Source organism: Nomascus leucogenys, chromosome 16 (genome assembly GCF_006542625.1).
Source record: "Nomascus leucogenys isolate Asia chromosome 16, Asia_NLE_v1, whole genome shotgun sequence".
Classification (NCBI taxonomy): Eukaryota; Metazoa; Chordata; class Mammalia; order Primates; family Hylobatidae; genus Nomascus; species Nomascus leucogenys.
This window is the reverse complement of record NC_044396.1, coordinates 53998932-54013655: the sequence shown is the minus strand read 5'-3', so window position 1 is coordinate 54013655 and position 14724 is coordinate 53998932. Positions and strand designations below refer to the sequence as shown.

At 40.5% G+C, this 14724-nt stretch overlaps 1 protein-coding gene and 1 non-coding gene across 4 annotated transcripts in view; both read left to right on the top strand.

The window, feature by feature from the left end:
- NCALD (neurocalcin delta) overlaps positions 1–14724 on the top strand; it is a 424053-nt gene that overhangs the window by 242874 nt on the left and 166455 nt on the right. The window lies entirely within an intron of this gene.
- On the top strand, positions 10895–10999 carry LOC115830742. The gene has a single exon (XR_004026293.1). It is a non-coding gene; the product is annotated as a small nucleolar RNA U13 (small nucleolar RNA).

Genomic DNA, 14724 nt, shown 5'->3' with positions numbered 1-14724 from the left:
TTAATTTCAGTTTTGCTCCACTCTGTAAATCCAACCACGTGTGAAACTGCTTTCCATTTTCTGAAATTTTGTTGATATCTCTCTTTTGATGTTATCTCTTCTTCATCCTCTTTTGTGTGTGTATTTAAATTTTTACATTCCTTTATTGTCATTTTATTAGAGTTTTGGCTGGGAAACGATACCAATGAGTTTATTTAATTTGCCGTTTTTAACATGAAGTTTGTATATATGGTGGTAAGGGTTTTGTTGTTTTAACCAAATTGCTCTCCAAAAAGACTGAATCAATATCTATCCCATTGACAATGTCAGTGCTCATTACTCTGCATCCTTGCTAACACTAGGTGTTATAAGTATATATTTGTATCTTTGCTAATTTGTCAGGAAATATTTTATATCTCATTGCTATGGTGAACTGGTTTGCCTGGGGCTAACAGTTTTCTGGGATGTGGAATATTCAGTACTAAATCCAAGAAAGTCTTGGGCAAACCAAAACAGGTTGGCCACCTTATTAATTGCTTTAATTTAATTAACTTATAATTTCCCCCAAAACTCTCCAAAGCTGAATTAATCATTGATGTTGAAAGAAGAACTCTATCTTGTTCTCCTTCTTTTACTTCCATTGACTTGACATCTCCCCCTGCTTCAACAATCACCAGACTTTGACTTGCTGTCCTCTTCTGCATGCAAATCTCTGCCTTCTTTTCCTTTGGAAATAGCAGAGCAAACCAAAGGTGCTGTCTGGAGGTGTGCTAGCAGGATCAATAGTATTAGCAAAGAAGTCTGAAGCCCCTATTATATTATTTCTTTGGGCTTTATGCTTGAAGACTAAACTCAGTCAAAAGTCAGAGCTCTGTGGGAGAGAGAAGTCAGAATGCCTTTGAGTGAGTAGATATGCGCATCTGTGCCTTTTTGGCTGTGTCAGTATTAGACTGTGTTTGGGATGGAAGCCATGTTGGAAATTCATGCCAAAGAGAAACTGAGAAATTGTGCTCCCAAATAGGTCTTACTGAAACTATCTCAATCAAAAGAACTGTGAATCTAAAAGGAGACAGAGTTAGAGGAGGAAGATGGACAGTGTTATATACTCAGTGAAAGTTAAAATTTGAAGCAAATCTTAACATCCTATTATTTATTCACTATGTTACTATGATACAACCTTATGGTAGCAATGCTTGGTTCATAAGCAATTCTGGAATTATCTTCATTTACTCAGTGGACACTTAGGATTAGAGGTAAAAGAGCTCACAGCACGGTGGGGAAGAGAGTCACATATATAATATACCAGAGGTATTAGTGAAGTGCTGTGAGTGTATGCACACTGGAAGGAATAGTTTACCTGAGGAGTGGGGAAGATAGTCAAAGTAGATAAGGCTGTATCAAAGGTGGGCATCTGAATGGCTCCTAATGGAGAGGCAGCAATTTGCCAGGAGCAGAAGGAGTCAGGACATCATAAGCAACCTGTGTGTGTGCCGTGACGTGGCACTGTGAATGGCTATGATGTGTTTGAGGATTGGATCTGGCTTTGTGGAGAGCAGCAAGCTATGGGGCTGGGTAAGTAGGATGAGCCTGGATTCCAGGGGCTCCTTTATACCTTGCTGAGGAGGAGGATTTTCTACCATAGAGGATATTTTATTGGCTCGTTAAGTATACCATAAGTTTTCATATTTATATAAATAAGCTCTGATATTTTAGTTCACTTAGACTAGCAGTTTTCTTTTTTTTCTTTCTTAATAGCAGCACCATTTCTTCAAATAAAATCTTACACATAAGCCCATGTAGAAACATGTAAGATCAGGCTGGGCGTGGTGGCTCGGACATGTGAAAAATGACAGTAAAGGAGTCTTTGCACTTTGATAGGCCAAGTTCGGCAGATGGCTTTAGTCCAGGAGTTCAAGGCCAGCCTGGGCAACATAGAGAAACCTCATCTCAAAGAAAAATATAAAAGTTAGCCAGGCGTGGTGGCATGCACCTGTGGTCCAAGCCACTCTGGGGGCTGAAGTGGGAGAATTTACATGAGCCTGGGAGGTGAAAGTTGCAGTGAGTCAAGATTACACTATTGCACTCCAGCCTGGGTGACAGGGCAAGACCCTGTCTTAAAAAGGACCAAACCAAACAAAAATAAACAAACAAAACAAGAAACATGCAAGATCAGAGCTGCTGTAGTTGATCCAGGGTTGGGGCTTAGATCCCATTCTTCATCTTTTCCTCTTCCAAAGCTGCCTCCAGGAAACCCCTGGTGTCCTGCAGAGGTGAGTATGAAACCCACCAACACCCTGAGATTAAACCCTGAGGGTGTCACAGCAAGAAGTATGAGCATTCATGAAGATATCTATATTTGATAATCTCTGGATTTCAAATAAAGGAAGGGAAAATGATTACTAAGACCTTATAATTAGAAGCAAATAACATGACATCAACAATACAATGGATATGTTAAGAGATTGAGCTTCTAAGACACCACTGTTTTTTATTTCTGTCTTTCTGGCTTCTCATTGTTGGTTCTGGGGATCATCCCTATTCCCTCTGATTTATGTCTTAGGTTTCATGTTTTCTCTACACCCATAATGTCATTTTCCACCTATGTACTTGTACTCTACCTTCCATCTGAGGCCCTGATGCATCTCTATCAAGATGTGTGATGATCATTGCAAATTCTTATTATCATCCCCTCTAAACTTGAGATTCAATTTCTTGAGTATATCCATGTCTTTAAATGTAGCCATTTCTATCAGGATTGACTATATTATGCTGCTCTAACGAACAGCCCCCCAAATCTCAGTGGCTTATTGAAACTAAAGTTTATTTCTCACTCACATGAAATCCTCTATGGGTAAAAGTGACTCTCTGAAATTGATCATTTAGATGTACACTCAACATTCTAGGCTTCCTCTCATCTTATGATGATTCACTTCCAGGAGAAGGTAAGACTGAGGGATCTCACATGAGCAATCTAGTGCTCTGGCCTAGAAGTGACAAACATCACTTCTGCTCACAACTCACTGGCTAGCACTAGTCATATAGCCCTATCCAATATCAAGAGGATGGGGTATTATCCTCATAAGTATCTAGAAGAGAAGAGGGTGTACTCCCTCTCCATTACTTGCAACTACTCTTCTTCCTGTTAGGGATACTGGTCCCGTCTGACTGCCTGACACTTGCTCATTCTTCATGCTTGTTTCCATGTGTCTTTTCTGACTCCTCTTCTTCCTCCCTCCGCTCCTCTTCCTCCCCAGCAACCTCATCAGGAGACTCTGACCCATGTGTCCAAGCACTGTGCTCACTTCTAACCCAACCCTGCCTTCGCTGCTATATTTGTGTCGGCATGCCTGTCTTCCTCAGTTGGACCAACACAATGGCATTATTGATCTCTGTATCCCCAGTACCTAATAGTGCATGCTACTTGTAGGTACTCATTGAGGTTTATTGTGTAAGATGAATGAATGTTGCAAATTCCTAAACGTGTGATTCAGATGCCCAATCTTACTCTGTTACTTCGTGAAATTTTTTTAAAGCTATATGATGTTATATCAAAATATGTTATTATACTTTAGGATAATTGGTGTGTTAGCCCTGAATTTAAGCATAAGTCCCATTTTTTTTCCATGGGAGTCTAGGAAAGCTATATGTTTATTCAGCAGTAAAATACAGTTTGGAACTTAAACTATTGATCAATTCTGGTCTTATGCTAGAAGGAATAAAGCATCAAGAAAAAGAAAAGACTTGCTGTCAAGACCAGGAAAATTTGACAATAGAGTATTAGAATGCAGGAAATGAGGGGAAGTGGAAAGGCAGCAAGTGGGAGAGAAAAAGTACAGGGACAGAAGAAAGTGAATGTAGGAGCTTTCTGACCCATGCACTTCAGGAACACAATTCATCCCTAAAATGCTGTTTGGTGTCATAGGTTGCAAGTAACCAAATTAAAACCAGTTTGAAAGTAGAGTGAGACAGCTGTCATCATAAGAGTCATTTAATCTGTTTAAAGGTGGCTGCTTGTATGCAGGGACCAACACTCATCTCCAGGGCAGCAGCTGGTGCACACTTCAAGCACAGACCATAAGAGCTACCCCAGGCAGCACCTGCTACCAATAGTGCAAACAACTCAGAGAGACCTTGTTGGCACAAGGGAATACTCTCTCCTTTCTGAGTAAAGAGCAAGTAGATCTAAAGGTTTCACATTTTAAACATACTTTACATTCCTCCTCTTCTGGGGCTCAAGCCTACTTTTGGGCCAAAGCAGATGTTATATCTGACATAGAGTCCTCGGAGCAGCAGTTGTTCCTGAAAGTTCCTTTTTGCATCTTTGTGCCTCATGCAGTGGCTTACAGGTCAACCAGGCTTCTCCCCTGACTTTTGATGTGTAAGAGCTTGTGTTTCAAATGGGTTTGGTTTTCTTAATGTCACCCTAGGTTGGTGGAAAAGAGAGTAAGTGGAAATAGTGGGGAGCAGGGTCCCCTGGGGAGGTTTAAACAGATGGAAGTCAATTGTCTCTTGAGAACAGAGGAGGCTATTGAGTTTTCATTCCACACTCTGTTCCTTTTCTGTCAGCAAAGAACAAGCACTACTCTCTAGCAATTGCTTTCCACTGGACTCCCCCACCCCGGCATCCCCGCAAAAACCTAACCTAGGGATCAACTTAGTTCACTCCAAATTAGAAAATTAAATAGTGATTTGTTTCTTCTTGTCCACAGGGAGAACCATTTTCTTTCCTTCTTTCAAAATTGCCCAGGTCTTGTGAAGGGTTATTAACACCAGAAAGAAATACGTTTTAATAAGCTTGAATCTCATTTCTACATGAAACCATCAGATTTTATAGTACTGTGATATTTTGATCCCTCTGTCTTTTAGGCTCTGACACCAAAATTGCCATAATGAAGGTGTTTCACTTCTTCTCATTTATTTTTATGGGATCTTTTATTCCCAAATGTCTTTTCATCCCAGCCAAAGGGAGAAATGTTAATAGATCTGCCATCAAGAAGGTTCCAAAGCTGGCATGTGAGGTTTTCTGTTTCCTTGTTTATTATCTTTGAACTTTTGTTTTAAATGTTTTAAACACCTGTTTACCATGTAACTAAATGCCTGATAGTATTGAAAGTACTTTATGGGTTTTAATTTATTTAATGCTCATGAAACCCTATGAGGTAGGTACTGATATTTTTATTTTACAGATGAGGAAACTGAAGCAAAGAGAAGTAAAATGAAAGGTAGTGAGTGATGGGACCAGGGTTTGGACATGGGCAGTCTGGCTCTAAAATGTGTGCTTTTAACTACTATATAATGCTGCCTCACAAACAACTTGTCTCACAAATCAATATTCTGGATCAGAGGAATGTTGACTGGCCTGCAAATGTATTTTGTGTGGCTCATACACAATTCAGAAGTTTTAAAAATTTACATAGAAATCTGCATTTCCTGACTTCTTTTGAAAATGGGAATACCAAACATCATTAGGCTTGAATTCCCAATACGGCAACAACAGCTGAGCAACAAGCAGCTGTTTAGACCAGGCACTCGCTCTCCAATTTCCACAGTCCCCACCAGTGCAGACCATAGTATCTACTTAAATTTCCTGCCTGCCTCAGAGAAGCTTCTGAGCTTGTGACCTCTATTCTAGCTGCTCTATGTATGGACACTGCCCCAGTACAGCAAGAGCCTGCTGCAAAATGCATTTCTTAGTCTTCAATACTTATTTCTCCTTGTAATTGGATTTCTGGTAAGTTATGTCTCATGGTGGACCTGCCCCAAAGATAGAGACTGAATGGCAGTGAGTCACTCGCCCTGGCCTCCATTGTTCTGGAGAAGGTTCCAGCCACATGGTTGATGTCAGCTGGTTTTCCAGAGCCAGAGCTGGGTTGCAGGACAGACACACCTGCATCTAATAGTGAAAGGCAAGGTCGAAAGGCCAAGACCAGCCTGAGGTCTGCGGGACCAAGGGCATCACAGAGGCCAGAAGTTCCGAGGTGGACATAAAAGGTGTTAGGAGAATAAGGAAGTGAAAAGAACATAGTACAGTGTATCAGAGGAGGAGCTCCAGGCTGGGAAATACCACTCCCTCGAGAAAGTTACTGCCTGTCTGCTGAATTCACACTTCCTTATCCATGTGTCTCAGTCCATTCAGGCTGCCATAACAAAATCCCTTAGACTGGGTAATTTACAGATAATAGAAATTATTGCTCGTGGTTATGGAGGCTGGGAAGTTCAAGTTCAAGATGCCAGAAGATTCAGTGAGGGGAAGGCCTGTTCTTCATTCTCACTGCATCCTCACATGGTAGAAGGGGTGAATTGTCCTCATATGGTAGAAGGGGCAAGAATGTACCCTTCATCCTATTTTATAAGGGCACTAATCCCATTCATGAAGGCAGAGCCCTCATGACTTAATCACCTCTCAAAAGGCCCCACCTCTTAGTATCACTATAATGGAAATTAGGGTTTAACATAAATTTTGGAAGGACATATTGAGACCATAGTACCGTACAATAAAATCAATACCCCAGCTTCATGGAGTTGTTGTAAAGATTAAATGAGATAGTGTACTCTAAGTACTTAGCGTGCCTGATGTGTTCAATGCTAACCCAGCTGCTGAGAATACTAATGGGTGTTTGCAGTCTGCCTGTGTGCAGAGGCAGGTATGGAGTATGGGTGGGTCCAGTCAGTTCTCAGGGCAAATCCAAGACAGAGTTTGATTATTCATAACCTTAACGTTGTGTTGCCATCATTTATTTTACTTTTTAGTATATTTATTTATATTTAGTTTTTAGTTTCAAAAGTAAATATGATAGGTGAGAAGCTAGGGTAGACAAGAGAGCTGTGGGTGACAATGCTAAATGCTTTTATCATACTTATGGTTTGTATTTTTTTTTTAGTTTAATGAGAATGCCATACACTTCCCTCTCTCTTTACATCTAGAAATATTGTATGAACAATGAATTCATAAGATGCTTGCAATTTCAGGTGAGCTAAGATTTTGCATTTTGTTATTTCTTCACTTCTTTTCTCCCTCACTCTCTTTCTTCCTCACATAAATTTATAGATTTGTCGTATAATCTAGTTCAGCATTTCCCAAAATGTAAGCTAAAGAACACTAATCTCATAAGATTCTCCAGGAATAACAGGTTTTCGTGATCAAATAAATTTGGGAAATGCTTTATATTTTATCTCTGCTTTGAGATTTACTAAACATGTTGAAACATTGATAAGGTTTTCAGTTGCCTTGAAGTAAAACAAAAAACAAAAAACACAGAACATTTAGTCCAATATTTTCTCAAGTGCATTTGGCCATTAAACTTTTGCTTTCTTGAGTAAACCCTATTAACACCCTGCTGAATCCAACTGGACAACTGTCAATCTGGGTCTTCTCATTAAATGACTTTCTAACCTTGGAACTGGACTGATTATTGTTACTGCTGCTTTCATTAAAGGTGCTATGTTTTGTATTTATAGATTTATCTTCCTCCCAAAGACCTAACTTTAAAAAAATCAGAAAAGCATATCTTCTACCCTCTGCTTCATATATACTGTAATTGAAGGTGTAAGGATACATCATGAGAAAGTAAACATACAACATAGGTAAAAGTTGTTCCAAGTCTTTAAAAATGTTCTTATATCTTCTACCTTATTATGGCTCAAGATATAGTAACTTTTGTGGGGTTTTGTCGTTGTTTTTGTTTTATTTTGTGAAAACATCCAAGAGCCCACAACATCCTATAGATTTGCAGACCCTTTCCTTTCCTGGGTAGACTTGCTTTCAAGGGAAACATTAACCTAACACAAGCTCTTCTTTAAAATAAGTGTGTAGTGATCTTCTTCCCTCACAGGCTCTGCACATACTTGTTCTCTTATTCTCTCATCATTTACTTACAGAAAATAAAACCTGTTAAGAAGCAGTTTGTTCTATGTTAGGTTCATTTATACAGCAGGCGAGCAGGAGATGGCTGATGACATTAGGAGACACCAGCCATCTCCTAGTGTCTTGGAAGTGCCTTGACACAGGAGTCACCTGGGTTCTGCTTCATCTAAGGAGTGCTTCAGGACATTAGAGAGCCGAGGGAGACAATCCCAGATCAAGCGAGAATTTTCCTTTGCAGGATAGGGACTGATGCCCGGGCCTGCGACACTCCTTTGGCTCTTTCAGAAGCCTCTTCAGTGACATGGACTCCAAAGCACAGTAACTGATCTTTCCGGATAACACCCAGCAGAGCTGGACTTAGGTACATGCTCAGTCCAGAGGCCTCTTCAGATGTGACAAGGGAATCGCTAATCAGATGTAGAAAGTACCTTGAATGAATAGTCAGTCTGGGGGTGGGGGGAACAAAAACAAAAACACCTCTTAAATTGGTTTTATTGAATGTAGAAGAACTTCCTGAATTCTGTGAATGACTGGGGAAACACAGGGAAGGGCCCCTGTCTTCAGTGTGAATTCGTTGTCTTGCTCAGAGCCCCTGCCTTTGTTGTAGCTCTTCCTTTCAAATTCAATGCCAGTCATGGCAGCAAAGATAAAAGAAGTTAGCGCTAGCTTGCCTCTGCTTGCTCATAATTCTGTTCAGGGCAGATTTATGGAATGGATGATTCTTTCCATCACAGTTGGCTAATTTTAGAAAGATTAGAATGCAGGAGACTTCCGTTCCTATGCTAATACAGCCAGGCAAGTTACTACCATCATCTAGCTGTGTTAACTGAATTTTACTTTTGTGTCTTTCTGGTTTCCTATCTGAAAAATGGGCAGGGAAATGAAGACCTTTTACAGAGTAACATTAGGCATAATGGACAAAAACTGATTACAGACCACTTTACAAATTAATAGCTCCATATTTATGCTATGAATCAACATGTAATTTTTATCTTATAAATAACCAAGGTAGTCACAAATTCCTAGTGCTTTTTAAATCAGATACCAAATTCTTTTTTTTTTCTTTAACTTTTATTTTAAGTTCAGGGGTACATGTGCAGGATGTGCAGGTTTGTTACATAGGTAAACATGTGCCATGGTGGTTTGCTGCACAGATCATCCCATCACCTGGGTATTAAGCCCAGCATCCATTAGCTGTTCTTCCTGCTGCTCTCCCTCCCAATCCCTCACAGGCCCCAGTGTGTGTTGGTCCCCCCACAGCATGTCCATGTGTTCTCATCGTTCAGCTCTCGCTTATAAGTGAGAACATGCTGCATTAGTTTGCTGAGGAAAACGACTTCCAACTCCATTGTTGTTTCTACAAAGGACGTAATCTCCTTCCTTTTTATGGCTGCATAGTATTCCATGGTGTATATGCACCACATTTTCTTTATCTAGTCTATCATTAATGGGCATTTGGGTTGATTCCATGTCTTTGCTATTGTGAATAGTGCTGCAGTGAACATATGTGTGCATGTATCTTTATAACAGAATTATTTATATTCCTTTGGGTATATACCCAGTAATGGGATTGATGGGTCAAACAGATACCAAATTCTATTCATTTGTCTTAAAATTCTTAGAAGCCATGTTGTAGAACAGCATATTCCAGGCTGGATTTTACCTTTCACTTTTCTTTGTTACTACTAGGTACATGCAAAAAATTGAAGTTAATATTGTAAATCTTATCCTTTAAATGGAAAACAGAGAAGACACTGAGTTAGAGAAATTTTAACTTTCAAGAGCAGAAAGCAATCAAACATTAAAAATCTTAGGACCATTTCAATGTGACTCTCCATATAAAACCCATAGATTCTGGGAATCATGACCTCTTCTTTTGTAAATATAATTTCCCTAAAAGTAGTGTCAAACACTTTTAGGTCTGGAAAGCGTCTTGGAAATGGATCTTCTGAGGGGTCCAACAGCTTCTTGCTGTATCTGTTTAAGAGTTAATAGCTCACCTAGAACTCAGATCTCCTAAATCTCCAGACAAAACTTTTTTCAAGTTTTCTCTTCTCATTCTGAAATTATTTTATAGTATCTAAGCCACTTCACTTTCCACCTTTCCCTTCCTATTCTCCCCATAAATTGGTCCCTGTAGCTCCCTGCTGCTCCATGGAGACCCTGAGGTGCCATAGGAAAAGGAAGGTTGTTAGCTAAGCCTCTGAGTTCTCTACAACTTATTGAACCAGAAGAGCTCAATTTTTAGTTATTTTTCTTATGATGCTTTCCTGAGATAGGGGCTCCATGGCTCGAAAATGTTTTCAAACCACTGTTCTCCCCGACCAAAACCACATGCTTGTCTCACTCAGTGGTCCTCGCTCAACCTCCAAAGTCTCTTTATATCAACTTTTGTAAGGTTTATTCCTTCTCTTTTCCCTTTTGTACCATTCCCCATCCCTACTACAGACCTAAACGCTTCCCAGCATCTTCTTTTTAAGGGCCACTGTTTTTTACGAGCGTAAATGCCTGAAGTTGAACTGTCTTATCTAAGATCCCTAAGTTCAGCCTCATACCTCAACTCCACACTCTCTTCCCTGATCTGGATATTTTCAAAACAGCTCCTCAGGACAACTGGGAGGTGTTCTGGCTGCCATAAACCTTAAGTCTCCTTGGGTCCCATGTTCACCCGAGAGCTGTGTCTCTTTCCTGTCTTCAAAGCTGCACCAAAGCTCTTTGAGGGTAGGAAATATATATTTTCCATCTTTACATCTAGCACTGGTTTTTAACGTGGTAGGTGTCTTAGTTAAGAATTTCATTGGCTAAAAATAACATGGACCCCCAAACAATAGCTTAAATAAATAAATGAGGGGCTTTCCCTTTCTCATGTAATCAGAGGTCTAGAGATGGGGAGTCTGGAGCTGACATGACAGCCATGATGCCGCAAGGACCAAGGCACCTCTGTCCTCTCAAGCGTCCTTGGCACTTGCTTGTCAACTGTTGTCTCAAGGTAGAGGAACACCTTCTAGAAGGCATCATGTCCATATTCCACTAAAGAAGAAGGGAAGGGCAATCCTGTTGTAGCTCATGAGCGTGATAATTGGGTGTTCATGTGCATATGTGTGATGTGCCACCCTCTGAACCTTGTTATGACATTGGCACATTACCTGTCTGACCTGACTTGGGGAAAAAAAAAAGAAGAAAAAGGGAAAGGAATTGAGCCATTTGTGGTGGAAAATTTGTTGGTGAAAGACAGCAACAAAGCAATAGTCAAGCAAGCTTCTTTAACGGACTTTCTAGAAGTCCCACTTGGTGACATGTACTTACATTTTATTCATAAAAACTGTGTCACATGGACCCCTCTGGCTGAAAGAAGTCTGGAAAATGTAGTGTTTTTAAGGCTGGGTATGTTGTTAATAAAATTGGTGTTCTGTTGGTAAAGAAGAAAGAGATAGTAGATATTTGGTGACAACCTGCAGTCTCTACTGGAATAAGTATGCAAAAATACTGCTTATGGCTGGAATGGGAAATGTTCACTCCCACCATGATCACCTGTGTTGAGTACGTGGAAGAGTGGTTCTCAAAGTGTGGTCCCAGACCAGCTGCATCACCTGACAACTTGTTAGAAATGCAAATTCTTCAGCCTCAGCCCAGACAGATTGAGTCAGAAGTACGTGGAGTCAGTGATCTGTGTTTTAAATGCCCTACAGGAGGATTTTAATGCTGCTAGAGTCTGAGGACCACTGGCCTAGAATGATCATGCAGAAAGTTGTAGACTCTCATGCTCTGCTTGTCTTGACATCATCAGAGTGGTCTGGGATGGGTTGGTGGCCAAGATAGGCACTAGATAATCTTTACAAATCAATTTAAGTTCACCCAAATAAAGCTAGAACGATCCAGGTTTCTGATGTTGCTGGGTGTAGGGGGAGCTTGAAGAAAAACTGGCATGGAAGTAGAACTAGGCCAACCAACTTTAACATGCCAACAAATGCCAGAGGCTCCTTCCTCTCAAAACTATCTTTCATTCTTCTCAGTTGAAGGGCTTTAGTTGCCAAACAAAAAGTATTACTCTAGGATCTTGCAATTAAAGATTATCTGAGATGTTGGCAAGGATGTGGAGAAAGGGGAACTCTTGAATACAATTAGTGGGAATATAAATAGGCACAGCCATTACAGAAAAAAGTATGGAGAGTCCTCAAAAAACTAAAAATAGAAATATAATGCCATCTGATCTAGCAATCCCATTGCTGGGTATATATCCAAAAGAAAGGAAATCAGTAAGTTGAAGAGATATCTGCACTCCCATGTTTGTTGCTGCACTGTTCACAGTAGCCAAGATACGGAATCAACTTAAGTGTTCTTCAGCAGATGAATGGATAAAGAACATATGGTATATATACAGAATGGAATATTGTTTAGCCATAGAAAGAATAAAATTCTGTCATTTGCAGCAACATGGATGCAGAACACTGTGTTTAGTGAAATAATCCAGGCACAGAAAGACAAATATCACGTGTACTCCCTCCTATGTGGGAGCTAATAAAAGGTCATCTTATGAAGGTAGAGAGTGGAATGGATGATAGTTACCAGAGACTGGGAGGGGTGGGGCAGAGGAGGGTAAATATAGAAAGGCTGGTTAATGGGTACAAAATGCAGTTAGATGGAAAGAATAAGTTCTATATTGTTCGATAGCACAGTAGGGTGACTGTAGTTAACAATAATCTACTGTATATTTCAAAATAGCTAGAAGAGAAGCTTTGGAATATTCCGACACAAAGAAATGATAAATGTTAGAGGTGGTGGATATCCCAATTACCCAGCTTTTACCATGACACGTTGTATGCCTGTATCAAAATATTACCTGGACCCCATAAATATGTACAATCACAATTACAATCAATGAAAAAGAAACAGTATTTGAAATGTATAACCCTTGAGCTTCAATGGGACCAATAGGGATGGCTTGTGTGGAGAGGGTTGTAGTCATCCCATAATATCCATCTGCTTCTCCCCCAAGTAACCCATAATGAACTCAGCACAATTAAGTATAATAAAAAGTACACACAGAGCACATGCAGCTTCAAGTTGGCTCCTCTGGGCCAGGGCTCCTCCAAGCATGGTCCACAGGCAGATCTAGCCTGAGAACTCTTTGCTACTGGTCTGCAATGAGATAAATAACTTAAATCCAAATGTAAATCAAATACATTACTGGGCTCACTCTTTAGTTCAGCTGACATTTTTTCAAACTAAGACTTTCTCAAAGAAATTAGTGCACAACAAGAAACAAATAGTTCATAGACTGACTCCTTCGTGTGGCACTGCCCCTGGCTCCCTTCTAACTTAGACAGTCACCTCTGCCCTTCATGGAGATTCCGTAGCTGCCACTTTAAGCATCCTTCTGTCCTTCATTTCTTTAACAAACATTAATTGAGGTCTGTGGTATACTAGCACAGTTGAGATGCTGGGAACACAGCGGGCAATAGGACAGACAGTCTGTAAGGGTACCAGTTGTCATCAAATGGCAGTATCAGATGGGACAGTATGTGTGGAAGTACTTCACAAACCTAATTATATTTAAGAATTGGGTAGTATTCTCTTTCCTTCTTTAGATGAAATAAAAGGTGCAAAGAGAATAAGCACCCTGCACAATATTGCTAGAATAAGAACTCACCGCTCTCTGGCCGCTAGCTGAATTTGCTTCACTCTTTTCTCTCTCTATAGTGGGTCTCATCTGAAAGAACATTGCTCTTGAGCTTAAGAAGGCAAAAGAATTTAGAGGGTCAGGTGCAGTGGCTCACGCCTGTAATCCCAGCACGTTGGGAGGCTGAGGCGAGAGGATCACTTGAGGCCAGCAGTTTGAGACCAGCTGTGGCAATGCAGCAAGACCCTGTCTCTACGAAAAATAAAAAAAATTAGTTGGGCATGATGGTGTGTGTGTGTAATCTCAGCTACTCAGGGGGGAATCTGAGACAGAAGGATTGCTAGAGCCCAGGGGTTGAAGCTGCAGTGAGCTGATTGTGCCACTGCACTCCAGCCTGTATCATACAGCCAGACCCTCATCTCTAAGAAAAAAAAAAAAAGAATTCAGAGTTGCATTTCAGATGAGAAGCACATGATATTGACAATACAGTTCGCTCCCAACCTCTCTCATGGGTGTCTGAACATAAAGCCATATCAGCATATATCATTGGAACTTAAGGGAAAGTGGACTAAATCTCCAGGTGATGAAAATTACTAGTAACTTGGCCCCTGGTGGGATGCCAGTGAGAATATACACTTCCACAGGTGCTTGAATTCTCTTGGCCCCGGGCTTTAGGAAGCCACAGGAAAAGGTCAGGATGCTCAGGAATAGAGACATGCTGTCAGAGAAGGATGGAAGGGTAGAAGAGAACAGTGCTGGGCCTAGCGACTTTAAAAAAGACTGGCAAGCCAGTATGGCAAATGTTAACATTTATTAAATCTGAGGAGTGTGCATGTGGATGTTTTATTTTTTCTCTGTACTTTCTTTTATGTCTTAATATCTCATAAAATTTAACATTTAAAATTTTTAAAAAGATCCTCAGCCGGGCACGGTGGCTCACGCCTGTAATCCCAGCACTTTGGGAGGCTGAGTCAGGTAGATAACTTGAGGCCAGGAGTTCGAGACCAGCCTGGCCAGCATGGTGAAAGCCCATCTCTACAGAAAATACAAAAATTAACTGGGCATGGTGGCACATGCCTGTAATCCCAGCTATTCTGCTCTAGAGCCTGAGACGAAAGAATGGCTTGAACCCAGGAGGTGGAAGTTACTGTGAGCTGAGATTGCGCCACTGCACTCCAGCCTGTGTGACAGAGCAAGACTCTGTCTCAAAAAAAAAAAAAAAAAAAAAAAAAAAAAAATTTTTAAAGATTCATAGAACAGA